At 37.9% G+C, this 13,613-nt stretch overlaps 1 long non-coding RNA gene across 14 annotated transcripts in view; it reads right to left on the bottom strand.

The window, feature by feature from the left end:
* Nucleotides 1-1,028: 1,028 nt before the first annotated feature.
* LOC109549496 (uncharacterized) overlaps nucleotides 1,029-13,613 on the bottom strand; it is a 31,164-nt gene continuing 18,579 nt past the window's right edge. For 5 of the 14 annotated variants that reach the window (XR_004524589.2, XR_012329218.1, XR_004524590.2 and 2 more), the window contains 5 exons: nucleotides 11,557-11,694; nucleotides 10,328-10,537; nucleotides 9,733-10,055; nucleotides 9,211-9,342; nucleotides 1,029-8,090 (listed from right to left, as the gene is read on the bottom strand). This is a non-coding gene — a long non-coding RNA (uncharacterized lncRNA). Of the gene's footprint in view, nucleotides 8,091-9,148; nucleotides 9,343-9,732; nucleotides 10,056-10,327; nucleotides 10,538-10,792; nucleotides 10,913-11,556; nucleotides 11,695-11,798; nucleotides 11,896-13,613 lie in introns of all 14 variants that reach the window. The other 9 variants (XR_012329220.1, XR_012329222.1, XR_004524584.2 and 6 more) reach the window with 6 other exon arrangements.

Genomic DNA, 13,613 nt, shown 5'->3' with positions numbered 1-13,613 from the left:
AGGTTTATTTCCTCTAATACTAGCCATTACTCCAGCATGTCTTATTCCAAAGATGGACAGGTGAAAACAAAAACAAAACTTTGTTGGGGAAAAAATGCATAGGGATTGGCATTGGAAAGAGGAAGTTGAGCACTGTCTCTGGCTCAATTAAGAATGGCATTGGGCTTCCCTGGTGGCGCAGTGGTTGAGAGTCTGCCTGCTGATGCAGGGGACACGGGTTCGTGCCCCGGTCCGGGAAGATCCCGCGTGCCACGGAGCGGCTGGGCCTGTGAGCCATGGCCGCTGAGCCTGCGCATCCGGAGCCTGTGCTCCGCAACGGGAGAGGCCACAACAGTGAGAGGCCCGCGTACCGCAAAAAAAAGGCATTTAAGAGGGACTTCCCTGCTGGTCCACTGGTCCACGGGTTAAGAGTCCACACTCCCAATGCAGGGGGCCCAGGTTCGATCTCTGGTCAGGGAACTAGATCCCACAAGCCACACCTAAAAGATCCCACATGCCGTAACTAAAGATCCCACATGCGGCAACTAATACCCAGTGCAGCCAAATAAATAAATAGTAAAAAAAAAAAAAAAAAAAAGAATGATGTAAGATGCCAACAACGGAGTAGAAGCTCTTGCCTATAAACACTGGGGTCATGTGCCTGTGAAGTCACCAATCTAACATTCAGGTATTTAAGTAAAGGAACACCAAAGATCCCTTCACCTACTCAAGGATTGGACCTGTTACCTTCTTTAATTACAGTGATTACCTTCCTGAATACATTCTATTTCCCACAGCCTTAAAAATATTTTTATGCACTATTCCTATCCCAGCCCTCTTCTTCAATAATTTTTGCTTCTCACATTTTTAAAACTGGGTTTGTGCTTCTCAGTATTCCTGACCAAAGCAACTGAAGCTAGAAAAAAAAAAATTAGACCTCAAAGACTTACCCAAACTGGGTGATTAAGATAATTTTTTTAAAAAATTGAGGTAACTAATGTGGTTAGGAAGGGACAGTGAGGTAGAACTTGTTACATTGAAATACAAAGTTTTCAAAACAGTACATTTTTATTTGGCATTAAACAACAAACTCCCCAATTTGTCTCAGTTGTGACATACAGACAGCTCTAGATCGCTTTTTTGCTGGTCACCCATGCTGAACAAGACTTTTCGATCTTCAAAACAACCATGGCTCAGAGATTCTGCGTTTCACTTCAGTTCACAAGTCCAAGTGTGCCTTCCATTCATCGGAGCATTTTGGCATAGATTCCCTTTGAGGCAGAAGGATAAAGATGAAGCCATTTCCTTTGTAAAAAAAGATTTTTTCACAACTTCATTTATGCCACAAAAATCAGATGATAACATGTTCTCTTATTCTTTTTTAGCAGTAGTGGTAGTCTTGGGATGCCAGAAACTGTGAAAGGAAGGCTCTTAATTACTTTCTCCTTTCTACTTTCCAATAATGCACCCCCCACCCCCATCTGAAGAAGGGGGAGTTACTGAATCCAGCTAATAGCACATATTAAACACCAAACATTATTAACATGTCAGATATACCTGAAGATTAAATTAAAATGTACAAAGCAAAAACTAGAAACATCACCTTCAAATCCTCTTCAAATTTGCTCCCTCCAGCAACTATCTTTTGCCATTCATCTATTTCCTTCTCCATTTACTTATGTTATTGTTGGCTTGCCATGTAAACTAAAGTTTAGATGGTTTGAAAGTATGTAAGAATTATAGTGAACAATAAAGTCCTGTTCCTCTGCAGTGAATTTTGACTTTAGCTTTAAGACTACCTTATGATGGAGAGGTAACATAGATTTAATTAATAAATTCCATAATTATCTAACCCAAGGTTTAATCAATAACCATTAAACAAAAAATTGTTTCTCAAAAACTTACAGAAATGAGTGGGGACAAAGGACTTTGTCCTCATCTCAACAGTGACCAGTTACTGGAATTGCATTAAACTAAAAACAGCAATCCCCAAGTTAGATTCGGAGGTAGTAATGCTTTTAAGACCAACCCTTTTTAGAATCAGGTTTGACCTTTTCTTTCACTCTTCCTCCTATCCCACCCTCTGTGAGTGATTTAAAAAATAGAAAAGGCCAAAACCCATTTGGGCCTAGATATAGAAGATTTTTTTTTTTTTGTAATTTTTCCCTCCAATTTTTGCCAATTCTTCCAATTTTTATCATTCTTAAAACTTAAGCATGGTAAATTGTTAAGCTATTTTCATTCACTGCATTATTTAATTATAATAAGTCTTTTCTTAAGCAGGTTTTGCTGGTAAAAAGGAAACGATTTCCAAGTTGTAAGTTGAGAAGCTGTTGCAAAACAGAAATCATGTCTCCATCTCCAAACTTGCTAAGTACTACCAGAGGATTGTTTTTTAAAGAGATCTATTTAGGCAGTGTATATTTGTTAGAATGTACAAGGTAAAGAATTGAAAATAGACGAAACCTGTGTTGTTTCAAAACCAATTGTGGCTTAAGTATGAGTGGTTCCCCAAGGCTGGTACCAATGAGACTGAGGTTTGTACCAATGAGACTGAGGTTTGTACCAATGAGACTGAGGTTTGGGAATCAGTTGTTTTTCATCCCTCTTTCTGCCCACCAACAGTCACAGCCATTTTTCATGAGGGATGGGTTAGGAAAACTGAAGTGTTTATTATAAGGAAGGTTCCTGCAACTTAAGGAGCAAGCTCAGTAGAAACCCTTGCTTATTGTAGTGGCCAGAGTGGTAGAAGAAATATGGAGTAGGAATTAAACCACACATTATTATTGAGGAAATAAGCCATACCCCTAACCAGAAAACAGACCAAAAGGCAAGTTTTAAAAGTTCTCTGGGAAGGTATTCATTTTTTCATGTCTCTGGGGCCAACTGAGAACCTAGCTAAGGAGCTTATACACAATAGGCACTCAAACATACTTGTAGAGTGAATGAATAAATGAAAAAAATGAATGAACAGTAACCTCTCCTCTTATATTCCAATTTCCAAGCCAAGCAAGTGTCTTTCAGTCAAGATCTGAAATAGAATAGACACTTCTATTCAATGAAGAGTTTCACTCAATTTCTTGTTTTTTTAATTGCATCTCCAAGTGCATTTTGTACCAGATCAATTTCATTTAGCATCACCTTCTTCAATGTTTGTATGAATGAATAACTAAAAAGCTCTCTTATTCCTACTCTACAAAACATGCCAAAGAGAAGGTGATATAATTAATCATTCCATCTCAGTGTCTTACTATCACAGCTGCTCAATGAAGTTTTTTCAACTAATGAAAGAACTGCAGTCTCTTATTAAATTTGCTCTTGTGTTTCCTCCATAAGCTAGTTAGATTAAAGTGTATTTTGGTCTAGGTCTTTTAAATCTCTTCATTCTCCTCAGCAGAACAGTATTTCATTCAAGTGAATAATTTACAAAATATGGAAAATTTAGGAAGAATCTTTTTTGTTAAGTGGCTTCCTGACTCTATGCCAGGCCAATGAGCAAATACTTTTAAAACTAGTTGTTTCATCTTAATTCTCATCTTAATTTAACTATAATAAAAGCAGAATGTTAAAGAATTAAAGGACAAACCCTAAGGCCTTTTATCAGTCTTCTGGCTTCAAGCTAGGTCAATGAGCAAGTGACATTGGGACTTTCTAGAGCCAGGAAAAATGTCTTCATTTTATATTGAAAGAACCATATCTTTTTTTTTTCCTATTTTTTCAATCTCCAAGACAAGTCAATAGGTTTTCTGGACCAGACTTAATCTACTAATTCATCCAGAGAACAGGAACTCAAGTATTTACTCAAAAATCAAAGGTGTTTCTGGATCTTCAGCTATGATCTGTGATCTAATGCCCTTTAGACTAGGCCCATTTCAATTCTGTTATGTTCAGGACATAGAATGATGTATTCCACATAAAAGATGCTCTGTTAATCAAATTAATCTAAAAGCCAACCTGAGCCATTTTTTACTCCTTTAATGTCTCTAAGCCAGGCCAGGGTGGATCTAATTCACCTCCATCTTCAGCATTTAAAAGACCAATGGAGAACCATAACACCTTGCTTTAAAAAAAAAATTCCCATTTCTTTGGTCAGGTCAGGGAGCAAGTAGCCTTCTGGTATAGATTTTATCTTTCCACCTAGCTCAGCATTCAGCATACTGCCTTGCACAATTCCATTTTGCCCATGTTTTTAAATTTCATCAAATAGGCTTGGCAGTGGTTAAGTAACTTTCAGTCTGGATTCCCACACCTGTTACCTCATTTCCTCCTGTGACCATCTGATAAGGATAACATCATTTTTATATCCTAGTGCATGTGCAGTTCTGAGCCTCATAGAAAGGAATCAGTAATCATTCATTAAGCCAACAGTTAATTCCTTATATCTGTATAGAACAGTAGGCTTTGTAAAATTTACACACAGATCTCTGTTGCAGGTTCAATAATAATGACAATGAATTTTTGCATCCCCAGTTGCTATCTCTGGGAATAAGAGAAAGTAATCAGTGTCCATTCAGCAGATATGGCTTATATATTTATATATGCTAGTTTAAGACTTACAAATTGATTTTATACATTACCTTCTGCTGCCCAGAACACAATAAAGATGGACTATCTTCACATCCCTGATGCTTATCAAGGAGACTGGCACATAATAGATAATTATTATCCAGTCTTGCATTCATAGATACCTAATCCTTTACATATAAAAATGTTCAATAGTTAACAATCCTTCCTCAAATTTTTTGACTTTTTTTCATGGTATAGTAACTGTGATATAATTTTGTAAACCTAGTACTAGGCACACCAAATGAAAAAATCAATAGTTACATTTATATGGTGCTTTAGAGTCCACAAAATGCTAACATTGCCTTATTCTCAGCTTTAGGCACAATAAAATGATAAATTTGTATATCTCTTTATGCCTATAACAGTGAGTTCACATAGTAGGCAACTGATATTAATAATCCATTCATTTAACAAGCATTTAAACCCTCAGTTTGTATAACTATTTATACTACCTTTCTCATATGGGTCAAGCACACAATGAGAATTTTGTAGAGACCATGCCTGTCTCACATAAGTTTGTTCACATAGAAAACATCTAATGTCTTATATTTATACAGCACGTTATAGTTAGAAAGCTCAATCTCATTCATTACATTTTCCTGCTACCAGGGAAAATATACTGGTAATAATTTAATTTGATATCACCAGTAAAGTCTTTATTGATTAAAATAAGCAAGATCTAATTCTTACATCCAAATAGTATAGGACATAAACCTCCCTCTTATTACTTGGGAGCATTATCTTGGATTTCATAGTACCTGAAACAATAGCTGGTACATATCAGGCACTTAATACTTATTCATTCATTATAAACATATAGCCCATTGGTATTTATACAGTGCTTTAGTACAAAGCACTTTAATATGTATTGCCTATCTAAAATTTTTAATTGTTCTATAATGAGAACATTTTTTTCCCTTTGACATCTGTAGTGCCTAGCATGGTATCTGGCACATTATAAGTGATCACAATAGCTTAAATCCCTTGTATTTCCAGTGTATTTTATGGTTTAAAAGCAGTTTTTATGTTTTCTCTTCTGCGACTTGGAATACTGTATTTTTACTCAAAATCACCATAGCCACAGAAACACAATGGCCAGAAATACATGAATTATTCATTTATCAAACACTTAATTCCTAATATCTGTACAGTATTACATACTTTTGACAAAGCACTTTATTCATGCTTCTTTTATTCCTTGTATCTACAGTGCCTAGAATGTATATACTATGTAATCAATGTTCATTCATCAACTCTGAAACTTGTAAGTCTTTAAAGTGCTTTATAGTTTACAACTCACATTCACTTATTTTTCTTCAGATCACCTAGATATAATCATAGTCATTGCATCTTTAGTGTCTAACACAGGGACAGGCACACAGAAGGAAATTAATATTGTTCAGCACACAGTCCCTGGCAATTACATCAGGGGTGATAAACTGTGGCCCACAGGCCAAATTCACTTGCTTTTTTTAAAAAAAGCAACAGAGACCAAATGGCCCGTAAAACCTACAATATTTACCATCCGACCCTTTCAGAAAGGGTGTGATGACCTCGACTTACATAATGCTTCACAACTGACAGTGCATTTTCAAATGTTAGCTGTGCATGGATGCCAATATACCATTAATGAGAATGCCTTGCTTTTTTTCTGTTTTACAGTGTTTTCATATATATTCTCAATCATTAAAATTATCTTTCCTCATGGTAAGAGGAAAAATATCAAGGAAGGGATTAATCCTCCTAAATATTCCCAACTTCTCTCATCTTTATGCCTAGAGGTAGGTATTAAACCCAGGGGCAGGATTGGTACAGTTTACCACATTATTAGGCCACTACTATGAGCAGGGAGTTCAGGCTGCCTCCTTGGGGCCTCACTCTTTCCCAGGCCCAATCCTCCTTTTTCATAACTATCAGTAGGAACCCCAAACCTCAGGAATCCTGCTCACCCAAGCTCAAAGAAGTAATATGTTGCTGGCTGGTGCTTCTCAGCAAGCTGGCACATCTGTGTATTTCTTGTCTAGTTCTTCTCATTGGCCTGGAGCATCTCTTCACATTTTCTCTAGATAGCCTGGCACTTATTTTCCACTCAGTAACCTGATGCTTTACTTCTCTCATCAGCCTAGAGCTTCTGAGGAAAGAAGGGACTGAAATATAAAGTCACCTATGTGTCCCTCTCAAGTGGAGAGGAGGTGAAGAGAAATGGAACTTTGCAAAACACCAAAACCTTAATAAATGGCTTAAAAGTGCGATAAAAACTGGCTTAAGACTGGCCCAGGCATAATATTACTGATCTAAAGGTGTGTTTCTTTAAAGTAGCAGCAACATCAAAAATGACATCTCAAAAGAGGTGGGTTTAAATGGAGATATGAGAACAGGGAAGGGAGAACTGAAAATGTCCAAGAGTAGGGAGGAGAACAATAGAAAAGAGCTGCGGTTTAGGGTTCTCATCTTGGAATTTCCTTTGGTCTTGGGGCTTCTATCCTTCCTGGATTCTGGGTCATGGGCCTCCAGCTTCCCGCCTAATTTAGTCTGGAGATATCTGTCTCTCTTGGGCCTTCTGTCTATATAGACAGGCTTGAGTTCTGGGTCTTTATGTGTGCTTGGGCCCTTCCATTTTTGGGTCATAGGTCTTCAAGCGAAGGCTTTTCATCCCATCCTGGGTCTTTGGCCTTCTGTCTCACCGAGACTTGAGTCTTCCGTCCAACTCCAGTCTAGACCTTTGGGCCTTTTATTGGTCTTGGATCATCTCACAGGCGGCCTGGCATAAGGAACAGCTCTTCAATGCTTATATTTTGATAGCTGACACTCTGCACCTATTAGGAAGGGGTTAGGAGACCCCTTTGTTACAAACACACACACACACAAAAGCATGCACACACACATGCACAAAAAGTATGCAAGGAGAGAGGACTGCATGAAATCAACGTGGGGGAGACATAGACTCAAGAAGAGACTGAAATACTCAAAGGTAAGTAGAAAGGCAAAAGCAGAGAAGAAATAAGAGAACACAGAGATGAATGCTGACATGGAAAATCACAAAGAACAAAGAGACACTGGGGCACACAAAGCAGGAAGAAAAGAGAAAATGGCCCAAGAGAGGCAGAAAGAATATGTAGAAAAGAGCAATGCAAGATAAAGAGTAGAAACAGCAGAAGGGTGGCCAGTATCAGAAAAGGTGAAATGTCAAACCATCAAGGGGAGGGGGTGACAAACAGTTCACAAAGAGAAAAAGAAGAGAGGTAGGCATAGCAAGAAGTGAGCAAAAGGCACACAGCATGTGACTCAAGAGACGCAAAGAGACAAACAGTGAAAGAAGAGCCAGATCTAGGAGAGCAAGGAGAATCAGTAACAAAATGGAAACACTAGAGAGAGACATCTAAGACAAGACACAGACCACTCTTGGGTACAAGAAAGAAAATGAGACAAAGATATACAGAGAAGAAACTAGTAAGAGAATCATGGAAATGGGTAAGACACACTTTTGTTAGAGGAGAAAGACCAAAGACATTCAAGGAAGAAATAGATAAGCAAACAAAGACACACTTATGAGTTTAAAAGATAAGCAAAGGCAGACATTCAGTGGAAGAGGATAAGAAATAGAAGAGACAAAATACAGTGACGAGCATGGTAGGCACAAGAAGCATCACAAAGAGAAGACAACAAAAGAAAACAAAAAAGTGCATTAATAATTGCAATAATCTATTATAAGTGCCAATACTATTTATATTACCACGAACAATAATAATTATAATAACAGTATAAGAACAACAACAATCACCAACAACACAGATACTCTTCTACTTAAACTTTTAACTTAGGAATTTCTTACATAGGACCAAACCACACCAACTCTGTGCCACTAGATGGTATTAGTGGTCACTTGTATTGTGTCAAATGAACTTATGAAACTTCTTAGGTTACCTTTTACCTTTAACCTACTATGTGCTAGGCACTGTACTAAGCTCTTTATATACATGATTTCATTTAACCTTCACAGACAAGTCTAATCAGAATCTAAATTGCCAAAGGCTGTTCACCTAATGAGTGGCAGAGGATTTAAACACAGTATGTGCCTCTTAACATTCTGTTACAACTGTTTCCTAGGATTTCCAGGACAGCCAAATGAGGTGCCACAGGTGAGTGAATATTATAATAAAGGGCCCTTAGAGAGCACCTAGTTAACCCTCTCATTTTATAACTTCACCTTTCCCCATCCCTTATAAAACTGACTTGATTTTCACACCCTTCACAATTATAATGGCAGCTTCAGGGACTGGGTTTTCCTTAACACTAAACCTTAACTGCAGATTCTCTCACAAAAAGAGGTGAGAAAGGCCCACCCTTTCAGCAAAAAACAAAAACTTTTTTGGTTTAAATTTCTATATGTTTAGGCCTCTAAGGGTGGCAAAGGATTTATGCAGTAAAGATAAAGAACAGACAAGGTAAAACTAAATTACCCTGTGACACAACTGGTAGACAGACTATATCATCTTTGAGTTGCTTCAGGGAAACCAATTAGTAAGTAGATTACTGGTCATCCTCCCATCTCACATTCAGCTCCCCTTGCACATTAGATCACCATACCCCATCCCATACAAACCTCCAACAAACAGCTATTAGCTCTAAAGTGATCCTCACAGGATTACGCCACCACCAACTTACTTCATTCTGCTATTCTAAAATTCTAGAGTGCCAGGCATGTTGATCTTCCTTTGGTGTGTTCAAATGTCTTGCTCTTTGCACTGCTTCTGGGAAAGATAATGATTGGACAGATATGAAGGGAACAATCAGGAGCTACAAAAAACGAGAAGAAAACCATGTAAACGCCATAAAGAAGTATTAACTGAGTACTGTGCTAGAGTTATGGGAAGATTCAAATTAATGTGCTATAGAAAGTATCTCTATGGAGCTTAGAGAAGTATAAAGTTGAAGCTTTTATGTCTTTAGAGATAAAACTAACACAACTGCCTCATTCAACAGAATAGGAAACTATGGCATAAATAGGAAAACGTCTTGCCTAATAACACTTGGTGAGCCACTGGAAACAACACCATCAATCACAGCCTTATTCCTTTAGTTGGATAGTAATCTGTATAAAGCCTGTACAATCAGGACTTACTACACTGAACAGTTACCTCTATCTCCCAACCTACATCCCCCTAACCACCCTCTCTCATCACTGACCTAGAATACGCAGGGTGCTAGTTCTTTAGATCCAGCCTGATGATAGATAACTTTGTGCCACTTCTAGTCACATTCCCACTCATAGCTGTGAAGTTTCTGTCAATTAGCAGGCACAGCATAAAAAGACACAGCTCTGTTTTATCTTCTCAAACAGCTTGTTTTTTCTTTTGTCCAACAGCTATCCCAAGGCATCCTGAAGTACGTAAATGATTGGCAAAGTTCTCCAACAGGGCCTCAAGGGAGACTTTGGAGACCAGAGGGTCCAGAATGATGATCTGCCCATGATCAATGTCACAGATGTGGCAGTTGTTGTCCATGTTCTCCTAAAAGAAAAAAAATTTAGCTGAAAGGCTCTACCACATGCTACAGTCCCACCCTAAACACCCTAACTCATACAGCCTGCTATTCTCTTCACATCATCATTTTCACCCATGTCACGCCCAGTTGCTTCCCAGGTTAATTAGAAGCAGTTTTTACCAAAGCAGACATAGTTGACAATGATGAAAATAATCTAAATGGAAAGCTAAGTGCAATGAATACTGAAAAACAAGAAATTAAAGACTATTTATTATGCTTTTAGGGACAGCTTACCCACCTCTGGATGTGTGGTGGTTGTCTTGAGATTTCATCCTCCTAACTGGGCCCAGGAAAGAATCTTGGTAGAACCTCCTGGCCTAGGGTTGTTGCTCAGTGATAGTGAGTTTTTCCCTTGGAGGATCCTCATGCCCCATCTCCACCTAGGGATCGTCAAAGGGAATGGGTCATTAACACTGTAAAGCAACAAGCCTATTCTTCTGAGGAAGATCTGGAGAAGAGATAAAAGAAAAATAAATTACTTAAATGCAGTACACTGGGAAAGTCTGTCCCAATGAGTAACTAGGGGTTAAATTAAACTATGTCTACCATTTTCTTCAGATGGATTGAGGACTGGAGATTTAGAACTATGTAGAACTCTATTTTCTAGCTACCAGTCTAACAACATGCAAATTCTTCTACTCATTCAAGCTCCATTCCTTGTACCTCCCCTCATCTCCAAGACAATTTAGAGCTGAATAATTACCAAATTCCTGTATTGTGTTTTAGTCGCCAGTCTCCACTGATGAACAGTCCTCTAGAGAGTGTGGATTTTTAATGTCCTGGTATTCTCATAAAATACAATGGAGGTCAAGAAATTAAGGGGCTGAAAATAATAAAAGGAGAAGCTAAAGCTTTCTCAACCAAGAGAGCCATCAAGACACTTTAGAAAAGCTCCAATGTGGTCTGACTGTATGAGTTCTGTAAGAATTCTTCTTCACATTGCCTCAGGCTTCTTTTATAAAGTACTATCTATCTTAAGAACTGAGCAATCTATCTCAACCAAAGTGCCTCTCTCTCACCTAGTTTTGTAGCATTCCCCTCTTTTAATTTGTGTATTAAGTAGTAAGATGCTGCAGCATTGCCAAGGTAAACAGAACTGTTTTCTACTCAGTCTACATGGTACATTTCTTGAACAGCTTATAAAAATGAGGCACCACCAAAGTGCCAAGATATTCAGAAAAATCAAGAATGGCTACAGGTGTACAAAACCCCAGTTATTACAACAACTAAGCAAATCTATGCAAAAGGAAAAACAAGGTACAGAAGGCTAGGGGTCCAATAAGTAGCTTACACAGGCCCTTGGGTCTCTGTTATTCTACCCTTATGCCCAAAAAGAAAAAAAATAAAAAACTGTGTAGAAATTGATGAAAACTGGTCCATGTTCTGTTTTAAAAAGGAGAAGTGCAGGAAGTTAAAGCCCTTAAACCCATAGACAGAATTCACACAATAATAAGCTCCTTACACTACCTTTTTCTCCAGGGAGCCGGCAAGCCATCCTCTTAGATTGGTTGGAGCTTATCCAGATTCTTAAAAGGAAAGACTTGTTGAATGTAGAGCTTCTTAAAGCTGCTTGCAGTTCCTCAGGTCTCACATGCTCAGAATGTCCTTGAGAAGAAAGACAGGGCTCAGTAAGATACAAAACTGCTGAGGAAACCTCAACAACAATCAAACAAAACAAAACAAAACAAAAGCCATTAAGAAGCATTAACCTGAAGCATTAGATATAGGTGTCTCCTGTCTCTCCTCTCTAGCCTGTTGTCTCCTTAAGGTCCTGTAATGGCAAGCACTGGCAGTATCACAGAAGGACTAGGCAAGTATAGAAAAAGAACTAAATGAAAATATGGGTCAAACCAATAGCCACCTTAAGGGCTGACTAAATTTGTGGCCTAAAGATGCTGAAAATACTTCAAGATACAAGGTAGCAGAGCAATTTCTACTACTGCCTGGAAGTACAATTGCCTTGACCATTTTTAATAATTGGCTACCTGCCCTTACTATAGGATAGGAGCTCACTGAAACAGATCTAAGTCAGGTTTGCAATCTTGAAAGCACTTTTTATGTTATGGTATGGTGTGGAAAGCACAAGGTATGGCTTCCAGATCCCTGATCAAGAATTACCATATTATAAGGACATTTGTGTCAATATCAAACAAATCCTAGTCTGTGAAAGATCACTTATTCAACTCTATTCTCTAGATAAGATGTCCAATAAAGCTAAACTGGTATTCTATGATGTTCCCAATATGAGAACAAGCTTCAAAGTCTTTTGGTAACATCCTTCCCCATCCTTACTTAACCTAAGATTAGATACTTCATTGCTAAGTAAAACCTTCTAGTTAAACATGGCAGTTCATACATATTTATACATATCTACTCAGGCTCCTTCTTGAAACTCCATTAATGATAGTTGAGTGGACAATCCATATGCAATCAAATTTACCCAGAGAACGTTAAAATTAATGAATCCAAGCTCAAATTGATTTATACACTGCTTAGTTAAGGTACCTAAAAGGAAACAACTGCTCAGTCTCTCCAGGTCTTCTGAGCCACTCTGAAACATATTTACTGAGTATGGCTACTTTAGCATCAAAGCCCTCTAGTTTTGTTAAATTTAGCATGTCAGCTAAGTTTCATACAAATACTTGAGATCCAACTTGAGTTAGATTTTGAAAGACACCAGTGTTAAGTGCTAATTGTCTGTAGCCAAAAATATGTTAGCGGGAAAATAGTTTTCTTCCAAATGAGTCCTTAAGACTTGAGGCAGAAGAAGGCATTAACTCTGTTTAACCATACACAACTATACTCTTTGCCATCAGAGCTTATAAGGTTTGGTGGAACAGTTAGTTAAGTTCAGATATCAGTTTCCTTCTCTTTAAGCTGCTAAAAAATTTCCCCAGGACGCTTTCACATATAATATTTTAGCAGCCACTACAGATCAACTTTTAATTCTTTACTTCAAGTCACAAACTCCCATCCAGGTGTACATTTGATGATCAGGGCCCAGCTACCCTGAAAAGAAATTATATCATAGCAGCCCTGGGTCTTAAGATCTTCTATAATTTAGGGAGGTGGTTAGAGAAATGTATAAATAAGCTACAGAAAGATAGTAGAAAAGCTCAAGGTGGTTATAGGAAAAGACACACAAAACCAGGGTCAGAAAACTCTCTCCAATCCTATATATTAAGGTTCTATAAGGAGGAAAATCAGAAATCACAATAACCATTTAGAGAAATGCCAAAACAATTTTAGTGCTTCCTTTCTTGATCCTTTGAAAATGATAAAATGTAATTTTCAGGGGTTGAGGTATTTAATTCAAGTCCCTGTCTTAATTCATCAGCAGTCCTTGACACTGAAGTTGAGATGGATGGTGATTTGATCCAAAGTCAGAGCCAGGACCAAAAGCTGTGTTCTTATTCCCGGTTCAGAACTTTTTCATAATTTTGCCAGCATCTCACTCCTTCTACCCCCAAACCCATGAAAAAGAATAGTGATTCACTCCATCCAAGAAAACTAGTGCTTCATTA

Source organism: Tursiops truncatus, chromosome X, assembly GCF_011762595.2.
Source record: "Tursiops truncatus isolate mTurTru1 chromosome X, mTurTru1.mat.Y, whole genome shotgun sequence".
NCBI lineage: Eukaryota > Metazoa > Chordata > Mammalia > Artiodactyla > Delphinidae > Tursiops > Tursiops truncatus.
Note: the sequence above shows the minus strand (reverse complement) of the source record. Positions and strands in the feature narration are given on the sequence as shown.